This window comes from Equus przewalskii, chromosome 2 (genome assembly GCF_037783145.1).
Source record: "Equus przewalskii isolate Varuska chromosome 2, EquPr2, whole genome shotgun sequence".
Classification (NCBI taxonomy): Eukaryota; Metazoa; Chordata; class Mammalia; order Perissodactyla; family Equidae; genus Equus; species Equus przewalskii.
In genome coordinates this window covers 61,952,390-61,968,481 of record NC_091832.1, presented here as the reverse complement: position 1 = coordinate 61,968,481, position 16,092 = coordinate 61,952,390, and the positions used below count along the sequence as shown (strand labels likewise).

Below are 16,092 nucleotides of genomic sequence, written 5' to 3'. Positions count from 1 at the left end.
ACAGAAGTGTGGTTTATAACCACATTCTCCAGCATAATGAAATAGAGAAGTAATCGACAAAAACTTTGATGAGAAAATACTAGTTGAAGTGGAAATAATTTTTAGTTAGAACTAAGTAGAGGGAAAAATCACTCATTAACTTTACTAGTGCAGGGTAATAGCAAAATTCTCCAAAATAAAATTAGCTTCTGGGAGCGAATCCCTCAGATCACATTCTCCATTTATCTAGTTAGCCAGCATATTCTGAGTGTTTCTTTCATAAAGACAAATGAATGCCCAAGATATGCAAGTTCTCTAGAGAATTACTAATGCAGTGTTGAATTCTGGAGAGTTTTAGATGTTATGAAGATTAACTACTTGGTATTCTGTTTACATATTGTGTCAGTATAAAATAAAAGAGTAAAGCATATATTTAGTTTCAAAATGTTATTGACAAAAATTGAAATGTAAAATAGTGCTTAAATACTAAAACACTTTTATGTTCTACATTCAAGTCCAAAGTTCTTAGGGTTTTCCTTTTCAATACATATTCAGTAATTAAAATTTATATTAAGATGACCCTGAATTATCTATACTGTTAAATAATTTTATCTGGAATCTTAACTAATGTATTTTAGAGGATACCTATTCTTATTTTATTGAATATGCTTTTTGTCTCATTTAAGTAATTTTCCAATTTTTGTGAAATGGCAATAATAATGACAAGAATATCTAAGAAATGTATTTTAATGTGCCAAGTGTTTTATTTTTATTTATTTATTTTTTTAAAGATTGGCACCTGGGCTAACAACTGTTGCCAATCTTCTTTTTGTTTTTTCTGCTTTATCTCCCCAACCCCCCCTGTATACAGTTGTATACCTTAGCTGCAGGTCCTTCTAGTTGTGGGATGTGGGACGCCACAGTGGAGCGCGAGAGCTTAACCACTCGGCCACGGAGCCGGCCCCAATGTGCTAAGTGATTTAAACGACATAACTGGGGGCCACCCCGTGGCCAAGTAGTTAAGCTCACGTGCTGTGCTTCGTGGGCCCAGGGTTTCTCTGGTTCGGATCCTGGGCGTGGACATGGCACAGCTCATCAGGCCATGCTGAGGTGGTGTCCCACATGCCACAACTAGAAGGACCCACAACTAAAATATACATCCATGTACTCGGGAGAAAAAGCAAAAAAAAAATGAGAGATTGGCAACAGTTGTTAGCTCAGGCGCCAATGTTTAAAAAAAAAAAGGAATAATAAAAAATAAAAAATAAATAAAAAAATAAACAAAATACTCACATGTTTCACAATAAACTTATAAGGTAGGCACTGTTGCATCAATTTTACTGATGAAGAAAGCAAGTTTAAAGAAGTTAAGTGACTTGCCCTAGTTAACACAGTAACTGACCGTTACTTACTAGTTTCTGTTGTCTACAATAGTCACCATTAATACTGCAATGAGTACAATCAATTCGTTTCTTCATTCATTCTGCAAATATTTATTGATGGCCTACTAAATGGCAATCACTAGGCATGGAGGATAGGAGTGAATTTATTGTAGGGTGGGAGATCAGAAAATAAATAAGTAAATATAAATAAACAAGATTATTTCAGTTAGAGGATCTGGGCATGCAAGTCGTGACTGAGTGTTGTTTAAGGCAAAGCAGAATGATGCCATGGAGAGCGACAGGGGGGTAATTTTAGATTAAGCAGACAGAGAGGGCTTCTTGGAGGAGGTGGCATTTGGGCTGAGATTTAAATGACAAAAAGCATCCAGCCTTGGGAAGATCTTGGGCAAGGGCACCAGGTAGGGCAAACAGCTAGTACACAAACTTTGAGGCAGGGACAAGTTTTCTGAGCATAAGAAATATAAAGAAAGCCAATGAGGTTACAACCCAGTGAACATGGGAGGGCAGGCAAGGTGAGTGTGGAGAGAAGGGGACTGGATCTTGTGTGGCCTTCCTGCCCATGGTAAGGAACATGAAATATATTACTGAAATACTAACATAAACCCACTTTTTAAACTATTGTCATTAATATCTGCTTTAGTGACGCAAAGCAGAAGTTTGCACACTTTTCTGACTCTTAGAATGCTTGGAGATTTTAGGGCGGAAAAAAAACGCTATAGACCATCTTCCTGGAAAAATGCACGTATGCAAAAAAATGTGCACACTATTTCAGGAATTAATTGGGTTCATGTTCCCCCAGGAGCTTATATATAGTCCCATGGATTTGGGGTTAAGAAAAATCACAAAAACTATTTAACAGTGAGCTAAATGAATTGTGGTCATTAAACCATAATTATAAGCCGCAGCTAAGTAGACAATTTTATCCCTAAAAATTATGTAATGCAGACCATAAGGTACTCTGCCCTACACAAGGCTAAGTTTCCAGTTTCAGCCTCAGAGTTGTGGGGGCTTTTTTTTTTTGCAGATCCATAATCTCCTTTCTGCAAGTATGACATGCAAAAGCCATATTCTTAAAGCTGAAAAAAATAATTTAATAAATCAATTACCAGCAAAATTTGACCTTTACTGATGTGAGGTTATTTACGACTTACGTTAATTTGTACCACTCGTGTGTTTTGTGTCAGAGATAATAATGTGTTGGATTATGGAATGATGCCTCAGTTTCCACAGGTGATGTTAATAGATAGATAGATCCCTCCATCCACAAAAACCAAAATTCTGAAACACATGAGGCCTTGAGATTTGGGGGTGAGGAAACGTGGACCTGTATAACTTCTGAGAATTTTCTTGAATATTTTACACATCTGCTCTAAGTATTCAAGATACCATACACATCTTCCCTATGTATTCAAGATACCAAGCATAAGTTGGCATACAGGGCTCTAACCACTTACATCCACCTGGTATTCTGGCAGGTTTTAGCTGACGGCCTAGCGTTTCCACAGTGCAGACCACCTCCGGAGTAGGAAGAGCACAGGACACCGTGAACGTTCTCCCTGAGCGAGGAAAAGCAACACCTGTACCAAATTAATTTGTGCTTATCCAGTGTGAAGTTCACAGGGTCCCTCAGCCTTTCTTACCTACGAAGGGTGGTCTATTGACTTCGCTGTTGTGCAAAACAAGCCCACAGAGGGGGCCCCAGCCTCGTGAGGGGCTTTTCCAGGAATTATTCCTAACGTGTTCCCTAGCTTGCTTCTTCCTTTGTTTTCTCCATTCTTACTTAACCTTTATTTATACTGTGTAGTTTTGCATTTTCAAGGCATTTTACCACCATTAAATTGCTAACACATCCCGCATTGTCTTAAAGTGGGCATCCTTCTCCCCGTACTGTGGAAAGACACAGAGATGCGTGAAGTAGTTTGCTCAAGGAATCCGAATGTGAGTCAGTGATTAGACCTCACTTAGAACTCAGAGTTTCGTACACAGTGTTCTCTTCTTAGGTCTCCAGGGCTCCATGTTATTATCTGGGAAACATTCCCAAAGACCAAACTAATTATCCCTAGCTGTGATGTTTCTGCCTAACATATAAACACTTCTGGGGGTAGAAGAGAGGGGGAGAACTGCAAAGCAATAAATGTCCTAATTTTCCATAATGTATTAATGTATCGAATATAATAAACGTGTTAACTCTATTCAGTCTTTCTAAAATCATTTCCCCGTTATGTTCATGTATTTTAACAGGGCCATTGAAAACCTAAAACAATTGTTTTAAGAAATAAAATATTAGATTAAAACTATTAGATTTGAAATTTTGGTGGGGGACATTCGTTTATTTATTTTACTTTATTTATGTGCTCCATGGAAAAGTTAAGATTCATTTTGCAGGTAGTGGAAAACCAGAAAAAAATGTATCTTTTACAAAAGTTTCTAGTGGAGATCTGCCAAAATTCAAAGATTTCTTTTAATCCAAACCATATTTTTTCAAATATGAAAATTTGACATATGACTCAATAAGGAAAGGAGAGCAAATTCGGAGGAATTATTCTTCTCTAGCTGTCCCCAATTCTTTCTCCCTCCTACATTGTCTTGCGGACACCCCTTAATTAATTATTTTCTTCCCCTGCTCCTCTCTAGATCACTGTAACTGACCTGTTTCCATTCACGTGCAGGTTGCATCCAGGTTTTTCTCAACCTGTGCCTTAGCCCCTTGGGTTATTGTAGGATCTTCTATTGTGCACATAAATTTCCATCTGTATATATTCCACTACTCCAGAAGTCTGATTTGACAACTCAGTTCTGTATTACACTGCCTCACTTCTCCATCAATGCCAGGGACAACTTTCTTGAGTCTTTGGACCAACTCCATTTTTATATATCTTTAAGGAAAAGTAACCCATTTCTACTTATAAAATCTTACAGTGCTCACATTTCCTACTCTTTTAGAAGCCCAGTAATAGCTCCTTCTCTCTGTGGGATTCCCCACATCACCACCAACATAACTGCCCAGTGTTCATCATTCAGACAGCATCAACACCATTCCGAAAGGCCTTTCAATGGCTCTCAAGATTATAGCTCTCAAAAATGGGCTATATAAACCATTCTGTTCATTCCTCAAACACCACATTTATGTGTACCCTGAAAGAATTTAGGGTGTGCCTCTTTCTCCAATCATGGCCCAGTTTGTTGGTCTCTGGGGGCTTGGCAGAGTTCCCTCTGAACAGTCCCTAAATTTGCACTTACACGTGTAATAGCCTTTTCCATTCCATTCTACACATTGTAATTTTCTTTCTTTAATCTTGAACACTTCTCCTTCCATCGAGTCTTTCCTTATTAACATTACGTGCCCCAAATCTCTCCATTGACCAATTGTGTATTACTACTCTTTTCATACTTTGGCTTTTTAAATTCCCATGTGGAAAATTCTTCTTGTTATTCTCACATCTGTCTTTCCTTTTCTCAAAGAACACTGTCTTTATAGATTGGTACCTATTCAATCTCAAATAGGTAATGCCAATTCTATGCCATGATCTTAATTATCTGTTGTCTATTCAATATATTTTTTTAAAAAGAGATGTTTAAAAATTAGTGTCCCTTTTTCTACTAGAAAAAAAACCTCAGTGTGCTATAGTGGAGGTGAGTAAAGTATAGTATTTCAAAAGGTGGATGCCAGAGCCAGACTGTCTTGGATATTATTCCAGTCCAAACCTTAATTATTAGCACTATGCACTCAGGTAAGTTAAAATCTCTGTGCCTCAGTTCCTCACTGATTACACTGAAACAATCATAGTACCTACCTCTTAAGAGGTACTATATGAGATTCTAATAAGAAAATATACTGAAAGAATTTAATATAGTCTGGTATGTACTAAGGACCCAATAAAATGTAACTTGCTTATTTAAAATTAGATTGAGTTTATTATCTGACTTTCAACATGCTGACTATTGGGGGAGGGGCTATAGAGAGCAGAGTGCAAAAGAACACACTATGAGCTTCAAAACAACTTGTAACATAAAATATTTAGTGTGGTTAGGTATTAAAGTTGTGACTTTAATTATAGTGTATCCTACTAAGAAATTTCATATTTTTAATCATTCAGGTAGTGTAGTATGCATTTATCTAGAGAAAATCTATGCACAGCAATAGAGGAATTTGCCTATGTGTTCTCAGTATTGAATAAATGTAAATGTGAATGTTCTTCCCTGAGCTGGTCCTCTTTACCAATCCAAATAGAAAGTCCTATATGATAGCATTCTCATCCTACTGTAACGTTAGCCCTAAAAGTTCATTCACAACAGTGTCGGTATCTGTCTCCCAGCAGCAGATATATGTCCAAATTTTTCCAAAATTTATAATCAATGGAATGATAATAAATGAACTCAGTAATATAGCTCCCTAGTACCACTCTTGCCCATGGCAAATCATCAAGTAATATTCAGTAAATTTAACTGAATAATGTTTTGCTATAATTATAAAATGAAAACCAACATAGCTTGGTTCAAATTTGTGAAAACGATAGTTATAGCAACTATAGATACGTTTACATAACTAAATAAAATAAGCCTTGCAAACATCTAATAAATGCGGAGTGATTTTACTAGTTTGAGAGCTGAGAGTTAAATATAAGCTATATTCTTAGTAAGAAGATCAGGAAAGGCTGCCCATCAAGCTTGCACAGTGGGTTCACACTCTGAAGCATCTCCTGCTCGCTGGAAACAGAGCAATAACAGAAAATATAGAAACTAAAATTAAAGGGACAAAGTAGGATTTAAAAGCAAGATGACCATTGATAATGGATTAAAAACAGAGCCAAAGCATAAAGTTATGAGTCAGGCTAAGGCATGGCCAGGCAGAGGCAGAAGTAGCTGGAAGAAGAAATGGTCTGAACTGTGCCTGAAAATGCGGTTTGGGTGTAGTTCTCACACCCTTGAGTGGAGGCTCCCCTAAGCTGCTCGGGGGCCAAGGCTGGTGGGAAGATGTGGAACGAGGGAGCCTTGAGAATGCAGGTGCTGCTGCTGACCAGGACAGGAACCAAGGCCTCCCTACCCCCCACCTTGGAAGTTTAGGGATATTATATGCCTAATATCACTAACAGTTGAGGGCACTAAACTCATAATATAAGGTAGGATTCTATACTCGGTAAAGGCAACTACATATCCACGAGAAAGGGAAAGCGAGAGAGAAAACACTGAAAATTTGCCTTCATTTTACAAATTCCAAAACACGTGAGGATACCTTATGTTTGGAGAGACAGCTGAAAAACAGAATATGGATTCACGTCACATGAAATTAAAATAATATAACATCCTGATAAATGTTTTAAGAATATTTAAGCTTCCTAAATAGATACATGAAAGTATAATACACATGAAAATTTGTCAAAGAAAAACAGGCAGAGAAAAAGAAGGATAGAAAAAAAGAAAGAAAAAAAGAAGGGGTTAAAAGGGTCAAATAGATTTAAAAATAAAACTCATAAAAATAAAAAATAGTAATTGAGATGACTCAAAAGAATAGACATGCTAGACCGGACACAGTAAAAGAATTAGAGAGGACTTAGATATTTTCAGAGAAATTGGTACAGAGAGATGGACAATATAAAAATGCAGAAATACACATTTAATCGAAAAGTTCAGTGATATGGAGACTAGATTGTGAGCTCCCATGGGTGCCTAGCAGAGGTTCTAAGAGTAGAATAGAGTGAGTTGTAGATAAGCAATATTTTAAGTGATGGCATCTGAAAATTTTCCAACGTGAAAACATGAAAGAAATAATGAATTGGCTGATTGAAAATGTACTTAAACTATGAGCATCATAAGTAAAAATAGTAATTATACTAAGACATATAATAGTGAAAATATAGAAACAAAAGATCCTAAAAAGCTACCAGAAAAAAAACAGACTACATTAGAAGGAAAACAAAAAATAAAAACAAAAAGTATGCCAGCATTAATAGATCCCAGAAGGCAACAGAGTAATGTTTTTAAAGTACGGAGAGAAAAATAGGTCTTAAATTAAAAATGATTATCCTGTTGTCTATCCTCGAATAACAAACATAAAAAGACAATAAATAAATGAATAAAAGCAAAAAGACAACATAAAAATATTTTCAGAACTAGGATAAGGGAATTTGTCCTCCACAAAGCTCTTCCTTAAATGCAACAAACAGCAGAATAAAAAGTAAACATTGAAGGAAAGAACAAATACAAAATATTTTGGATTGTTTAACTTAAAAAAGTTTACTGGGGGCCAGCCTGGTGGCATAGTGTTTAAGTTCTCACACTCTGCTTTAGCAGCCCAGGGTTCATGGGTTTGGATCCTGGGCACAGACCTACGTACTGCTTATCAAACCATGCTATGGTGGCAATCCACATACAAAATAGAGGAAGACAGACACAGACTATAGCTTAGGGCCACTCTTCCTCAAGAAAAAGAGGAAGATTGGCAACGGATGTTAGCTCATGGTCAATCTTCCTCACCAAAAAAAAAAAAACAAAGTTTATTGTTTTGCATGCATTTTAGAAGGTAAGAATAAAAATACAATCAATATCTTCCAAACCAGGAAAAATAATTGTCTAACTCTATCAATCAAACATAAGGCAGGTGTTATAGGCTAAGTTTTATTCCTCCAAGATTCCTGTGTTGAAGTCCTAACCCCCAGTACTTCAGAATCTTATTGTATTTGGAGATGGGGTCTTTAAAGAAGTGACAAAGTTAAAATGAAGCCACTAGGGTGGGCCCTAATCCAATCCGACTGGTATCATTATAAGAAGAGGAGATTTCAAGACAAAGGATGCGCATCCACAGAGAAAAGACTATACGAGGCTAGAGGAAGAGTGCAGCCTTCTGTAAGCCAAGGAGAAAGGCCTCAGAAGAAACCAAACTGGCCTACTACTTGATCTTGAATTTCTAGCCTCGACAACTGTGGGAAATTAATGTTGTTGTTTAAGCCACCCAGCCTGGTGTTTTTGTTATGGCACCCCTACCAAACTAATGTATCAGGAAGGCAGGGGGGAAAGAGGAAATGAAATAATTGATAAACATAAATCAAGTTGATAATTTGATCTAAATTGATAAAATGAGTTGATTTAATGAAGTTAATATAAGAAATTTGCAATAATGTGGATATAAAGAAGTCTAAATATTTAAGTAATTCAAATAAATTAACCTGACCTACTAAAAGAGATTATGAGACGGATTTTTAAAATCCACCATATGATGTTTACAAGACACACACACTTACATACACACACAGACACACACAACTACACCTAAAAAAAAGCTACATAGAAAATTTGAAAATATGATGATGAAAAAATATAATACGCAAATATTAGCTAAACGAATTTAATGCAATATTAATATCAGACAAAATAAGCATAAAATGAAAAAACCTTTCCTATGATAAATAGTGGCACTTCATGATTCTAAAAGGAAAAAATTTGTCAAAAAGATATAATCATGAAAAGTATGTTTCTACTCAAGGTAAAAACTGAGAGAATTGCAAGAAGAAGTTGACAAACTCACAGTTATAGTGAAAAGTTTTAGCACACCTACATAATAATAGGTTTAACAACAAAGTTTTAAAAAGACTCTTGAAGACAATAGATAGATAAAGGATATTTATTTTCAGCAATTTGAAACATTTACAAAAGTGGGTCACATATGTTTTTCAAAAAGAAAGGCTCAACAAATTTCCAAGAATTAATATCACGCATAATAGATTTTTAGCCCAAAAAGTAATTAAATTAGAAATTAACCATAAAGCACTAGTTTAAAATTAAATTGTATGGTTGGAAGCTAAAAAGTAAACATAAATCATTAGTTGAAAAGAAAATTGTAATAAAATTTTGATTTATTTAGAACTTTATAACAAAAAAATTTACACAGCAAAATTTATGAAATGTAAGTAAAACAATAAGCAAATGTATTGCCTTAAATGCATTTGAGAAAAGCAAAAACTTGATTAAAATAGATGAATAAAATATTCAACTTGATATTAGAGGGAAAAACAAGACAGAAAACTAAAATGAAAAATAATAAAAAGTTTATTACTGGTAAGCTAATAACCATCAATAAATTCCAATAGGTAGCCAAATATATAATTCACCCCAAATGACACCAAGCCTAAACACCAAGTCAGTTTCACCAAAATTTCAAGGGATAGAAAAATCTCATCTCATATAACCTATTTCGGGAAAAGAAAAAGAGAAAGAGAACCAACCCGGCTTTTTATGAAACTAATATAACATGGATCCCCAAACCAGAGGAGAGCACAAGAAACAACATTACAGATCAATTTCACTTATAAATATAGATGCAAAAATGAATAAATTTTAGTAAATAAATTTCAATGGCACAATAAAAGGTATGATAACTAAAAAGGATTTATTCCAGAAATTTTAACTTATTTTCTACATCATAAAATCTACACATCTATCTGCCATCTATCTATCTATCTACTTCAATATGTACAAAGTAATTTGATAAAATTCAACATTTGCTAATAATTTTTTAAAGTTCCAAAGCAGAATAGAGGAGCAGTCACCTAACCTGACAAAGCCAATCTATCTAAAAACTATATCATAATTATTTCCAAAATGGTAGTGTGAGAAGTGTCCAAGCTAATTGAATAAGATAAGATAAGAAAAGGAAAAAGGAATGCAGATTGGGAAGTAAGAAATAAAACCGTCTTTGTTCACAGATGTCATGATTGTCTATGTAGAAAATCTAAAAGAATCAACCAAAAAACCCTCCTGGAACTAATAAGGAATTATAGTAAGATTGCAGGGTACGAAGTTAATATACAAAAGTCAATTGTTTTCCTATGTACCAACAATGAATAAGTGGAACTTAGAATTAAAAACACAATATAATTTATATTATTACGCCAAACAAAGACATACCTAAGTATAAATCTAACAAAATATATACATTATCTATATGAGGAAAAACTACAAACTCTGACGAACAAAATCAAAGAATTAAATAAATGGAGAGCTATTTCATGTTCATGGATAGGAAGACTCAATATTGTCAAGATAGCAGTTCTTTTCAACTACATCTATAGTTCAATGCAAAATCCCAATCAAAATTCCAGCAAGTTCTTTTGTGGATATCAACAAACTGACTGTAAACATTATCTGGAGAGGTAAAAGACCCAGGATAGCTAATATAATATTGAAGGGGAAGAACAAAGTTGGAGGACTGACAGTACTTGACTTCAAGCTAGAGTAATCAAGACAGTGTGGCACTGGTGAAAGAACAGAACAAATAGATCAATGGAACAGAATAGACCCACATAAATATAGTCAACAGATCTTTGACCAAGGAGCAAAGGTAGTACAATGGAGAGAGAGTCTTTTCAAGAAATGGTGCTGAAACAACTGGATGTTTACATGCAAAGAAAATGAAGCTAGACATAGACCTTAGATCCTTCACAAAAATTAACTCAAAATGGATCACAGAACTAAATGTAAAACACAAAACTATAAAATTAGAAGATAACATAAGAGAAAATCTTGATGACCTTGGGTATGATGATGGCTTTTTAGATCCAACACAAAGACACAATCCATGTAAGAAATAACTGATAAGCTGGACTTCATTAAAAATAAAAACTTCTGCTCTGTGAAAGACAATGTCAAGATGATGAAAAGAAAAGTCACAGACTGGGGGAAAATATTTGCAAAAAACATATCTGATAAAGGACTGTTATCCAAAACATATACAAAACTCAACCATAAGAAAACAAATAGCTCAATTGAAAAATGGGCCAAAGACCTTAACAGACACTTCACCAAAGAAGATATACAGATGGAAAATAAGCATATGAGAACATGCTCCACATCATATGTCATCAGGGAAATGCAAACTAAAATGAGATACCACTACACACCTGTTAGAATGGCCAAATCTGGAACGCTGACAACACCAAATTCTGGTGAGGATGTGGAGCAACAGGAACTCTCTCATTCATTGCTGGTGGAAGGCAAACTACTTTGAAAGATAATTTGACTGTTTCTTACCAACGAAATTCTATGAAGTCTGAGAGAAGTGAGAAAGCTGCAGAAGAAAAGTCTGAAGCTAGCAGAGGTTGGATCATGAGGTTTAAGGAAAGAAGCCATCTCCATAACATAAAAGTGCAGGATGAAGCAGTAAGTGCTGATGTAGAAACTGCAGCAAGTTATCCAGCAGATCTAGCTGAGATAATTAATGAAGGTGGCTACACTAAAAAATAGATTTTCGGTGTAGATGATACAGCCTTATATGGAAGAAGACGCCATCTAGGACTTTCATAGCTAGAGAGGAAAAGTCAATGCCTGGCTTCAAAGCTTCAAAGGACAGGCTGACTCCCTTATAAGGGGCTAATGCAGCTGGTGACTTTAAGTTGCAGCCAATGCTCATTTACCATTCTGAAAATCCTAGAGCCCTTAAGAATTATGCTAAATCTACTCTGCCTGTGCTCTAGAAATGGAACAACAAAGCCTGGATGATAGCACATCTGTTTACAACATGGTTTACTGAATATTTTAAGCCCACTGTTGAGAACTGCTGCTCAGAAAAAAAGATTTCCTTCAAAATATTACTGCTCATTGACATAGCACCTTGTCATCCAAGAGCTCTGAAGGAGATATACAACAAGATTAGCGTTGTTTTCATGCCTGCTAACACAACAGCCATTCTGAAGCTCATGGATCAAGGAGTAATTTTGAATTTCAAGTCGTATTATTTAAGAAATACATTCCATAAGGCTATAGCTGCCATAGATAGTGATTATTCTGATGAATCTGGGTAAAGTCAATCGAAAACCTCCTGGAAAGGATTCACCATTCTAGGTGCCATTAAGAACATTTGTGATTCGTGTAAAGACGTCAAAATATCAACATCAACAGGAGTTTGCAAGAAGTTAATACCAACCCTCAGGGGTGACTGAGGGGTTCAAGACTTCAGTGGAGGAAGTAACTGCAGATATGGTGGAAATAGCAAGAGAACTGGACGCAGAAGTGGGGGCTGAAGATGTGATTGATTTGCTGCAATTTGATGATAAAACTTTAAAGGATAAAGAGTTGCTTCTTTTGGATGAGCAAAGAAAGTGATTTCTTGAAATGGAATCTACTCCCTGGGAATTTGCTGTGAACGCTGTTGAAATAACAACAAAGGATTTAGAATATTACATAAACTTAGTTGATAAAGCAGCAGCAGGGTTTGAGAGGACTGACTCCAATGTTTAAAGAAGTTTTACTGTAAGTAAAATACTATCAAACAGCATCACATGCTATAGAGAAATCGATTCTGAAAGGAAGAGTTAATCAATGTGGCAAACTTCATTGTTGTCTATTTCAAGAAATTGCCAACCTTCAGCAACCACCACCCCGATCTGTCAGCAACCATCAACATTGAGTCAGGACTCTCTACCGGCAGACAGATTAGGACTCGTTGAAGGCTCAGGTAAAGGTTGGCATTTTTTAGCAATATAGTATTTTTAAATTAAGGTATGTACCTTTTTTAAGATATAATGCTATTTTCTACTTAATAGACTACAGTATTGTGTAAACATAACTTTCATATGCACTGTTTTATTACTCATTTTATTGCAATATTCACTTTATTGTGGTGTTCTGGAACCCAACCTGCAACATCTTTGAGGTGTCCCTGAATTTACTGAAAGGAACTGAAAAGTTATATCCACACAAAAACCTGCACATGGATGTTTATAGCAGCTTTATTCATAATCACCAAAATTTGGAAGCAACCAAGATGCCTTTCAGTAGGTGAATGGATGAATAAACTGTGGTACCCCCAGACAATGGAATATTATTCAGTGTTGAAAAGAAATGAGCTATCAAGCCATGAAAAGGTATGGAAGAATTTTAAATGTATATTACTAAGTGAAAGAAACAGATCTGAAAGGACTACATACTGTATGATTCGAACTATATGACATTCTGGAAATGGCAAAACTATGAACAAACAAAAAGCCCAGTGGTTTCCAGGAGTTGTGGGTTAGAGGTTTGTAGGCTTGAGGGTGTGGAGTTGATGAATAGGCAGAGCACAGAGAATTTTTAAGGCAGTGAAATGCTTTTGTGATACTATAAAGATGGATATGTGTCATTAAACATTTTTCCAAACTCATGGAATGTACAACACCAAGAATGAACCCTAAGTTTCTGAAAGATGACAGGACTGGATATAAAAATATCCATATTAAAATAGAACTGGAGCAGCCATTTCAGAAGAATTACCTTGCATGTCTTGATTTTTTAATCTTCTGAACTGGATCAGACTGTCAGCATTCCAAGAAGTCAACAAGGACAGGAATATCCCGTTTGTAAGGACAGATGAAATTGGACTTTGCTGATGACTGAATCAATGAAATACAAGTCTAGCCTTTTGCCTGATAACTAAATCTCAAACCAATCTATGAAGCACAAAGCTAGTGTTACCTCATCTCGCACCTATAAACTCTTCTTTAGTACAACTTATCTCATTTTCCTCTCTTTCCCCATAAAAACCCTGAGTCCCTTTCCTGTAATCAGGACACTGAGTTTCTACCTGAATCTATTCTCCCTGAATTTCAATTCCTTGATTCCAAAATAAATGCCTCTCTGTCTCTCCTTTTGCCTCTTATTTTTATGTTGACAAAGTCGTCTATGGACTTTGGTTGATTATGATGCGTCAATGTGGGTTTATCAATTGTAACAAATGTACTACTCTGGTGGGAGATGTTGATAATAGGGAGGCTATGCATGTTTGGAGGCAGGGAGTATGAGGGAGCTCTCTGTACCTTCCTTTCAAATTTGCTGTGAACCTAAAACCGTTCTAAAAAAATTAAAACTTTAAATGTATAAAGAAATAGGATTCATAGACTCCTCCTGCCAACCGCAGCTCCTCCGACCCTTGTCGCCGCGTCCTCCTTCGCCATGACTACCTACAGCTATCGCCAGTCCTCGGCCACCTCGTCCTTCGGGGGCCTGGGCAGTGGCTCCCTGCGCTTCGGGGCCGGAGGCACCATCCGCGCGCCCAGCATCCACGGGGGCTCGGGCGGCCGCGGCGTGTCGGTGTCCTCTGCCAGCTTCGTGACCTCGTCCTCCTCCGGGAGCTACGGCGGTGGCTATGCGGGCACCCTGGCCGGGTCCGACGGGCTGCCGGCGGGCAACGAGAAGGAGACCATGCAGAACCTCAACGACCGCCTGGCCTCCTACCTGGACATGGTGCGCGCCCTGGAGCAGACCAACGGCGACCTGGAGGTGAAGATCCGCGACTGGTACCTGAAGCAGGGGCCCGGGCCCGCCCGCGACTACAGCCACTACTTCAAGACCATCGAGGAGCTGCGGGACAAGATTCTTGGGGCCACCATTGAGAACTCCAAGATTGTTCTGCAGATCGACAATGCCCGTCTGGCTGCAGACGATTTCCGAACCAAGTTCGAGACTGAGCAGGCTCTGCGCTTGAGTGTGGAGGCCGACATCAATGGCCTGCGCAGGGTGCTAGACGAGCTGACCCTGGCCAGGACTGACCTGGAGATGCAGATCGAAGGCCTGAAGGAGGAGCTGGCCTACCTGAAGAAGAACCACGAGGAGGAAATCAGTGTCTTGAGGGGCCAGGTCACTGTGGAGGTGGATTCCGCTCCAGGCATTGACCTAGCCAAGATCCTGAGCGACATGAGAAGCCAATATGAGGTCATGGCTGAGAAGAACAGGAAGGATGCTGAAGCCTGGTTCACCACCAAGACTGAGGAGCTGAACCGGGAGGTCGCTGGCCACACGGAGCAGCTGCAGATTAACAAGACGGAGATCACCGACCTGCGGCGCACCCTCCAGGGCCTGGAGATCGAGCTGCAGTCTCAGCTCAGCATGAAAGCCGCCCTGGAAGGCACGCTGGCGGAAACGGAGGCTCGCTTCGGAGCTCAGCTGGCACAGATCCAGGCGCTGATCAGTAGCATCGAAGCCCAGCTGAGTGACGTGCGTGCTGACACCGAGCGGCAGAACCAGGAGTACCAGCTGCTCCTGGACGTCAAGACTCGGGTGGAGCAGGAGATCGCCACCTACCGAAGCCTGCTGGAGGCCCAGGACGTCACCCATCAAATCGTGCTGGAGCACAAGGACGGCCGCTTCGTCCACCCGCCGCCCCCCAATGCCCACTGAGTCCAGCAGCCTCTTGGGCTTCCCGCCCTCCTGTGGAAGGATGCCCATGGGTAGGGGCATAGAGGGGAGGGACCCTTACCCTGGCTCTCCCCCTGATCTGCCAATAAAATTTTATGGCCCAAGGGAGGAAGGAAAAAAAAAAAATAGGATTCATAAGATAATTTTGACGGAATAAGAATACTGGCAGTATTGATCAACCAGATATCATGTTTTATAATAAAGCTATTGTGATTAAGACAATATGGAATTTTTACAAAGATGGATAGGCGAATGTTACCGAATAGAGAGCCTATATACAGAAACATGCTACAAAAATGTCAGAAAGCAGTCTGGAAAAGACCAAAAGGGAAACTGTTAGATAATTTCTTATCTATACGGTAAAATAAGACAAAATTAGATCTTTACCTCATACCTTATATAAAAATCATTTCCAGATGGATTAAAGACCTAAATATGGAAAGCAAAGCAATAATACCTTGAGAAGAAAATTATTAGATAACATCTTCATGATGGCGTAAGAATTTTTTAAAATACACAAAAAAACCCATGAACAAAAAATGATAAATTT

The 16,092-nt window shown here is 37.8% G+C and overlaps 1 pseudogene; it reads left to right on the top strand.

Moving 5' to 3' along the window:
• Positions 1-14,256: 14,256 nt before the first annotated feature.
• Positions 14,257-15,650, top strand: LOC103547360 (keratin, type I cytoskeletal 19 pseudogene; annotated as a pseudogene).
• The last annotated feature ends 442 nt before the right edge of the window (positions 15,651-16,092 follow it).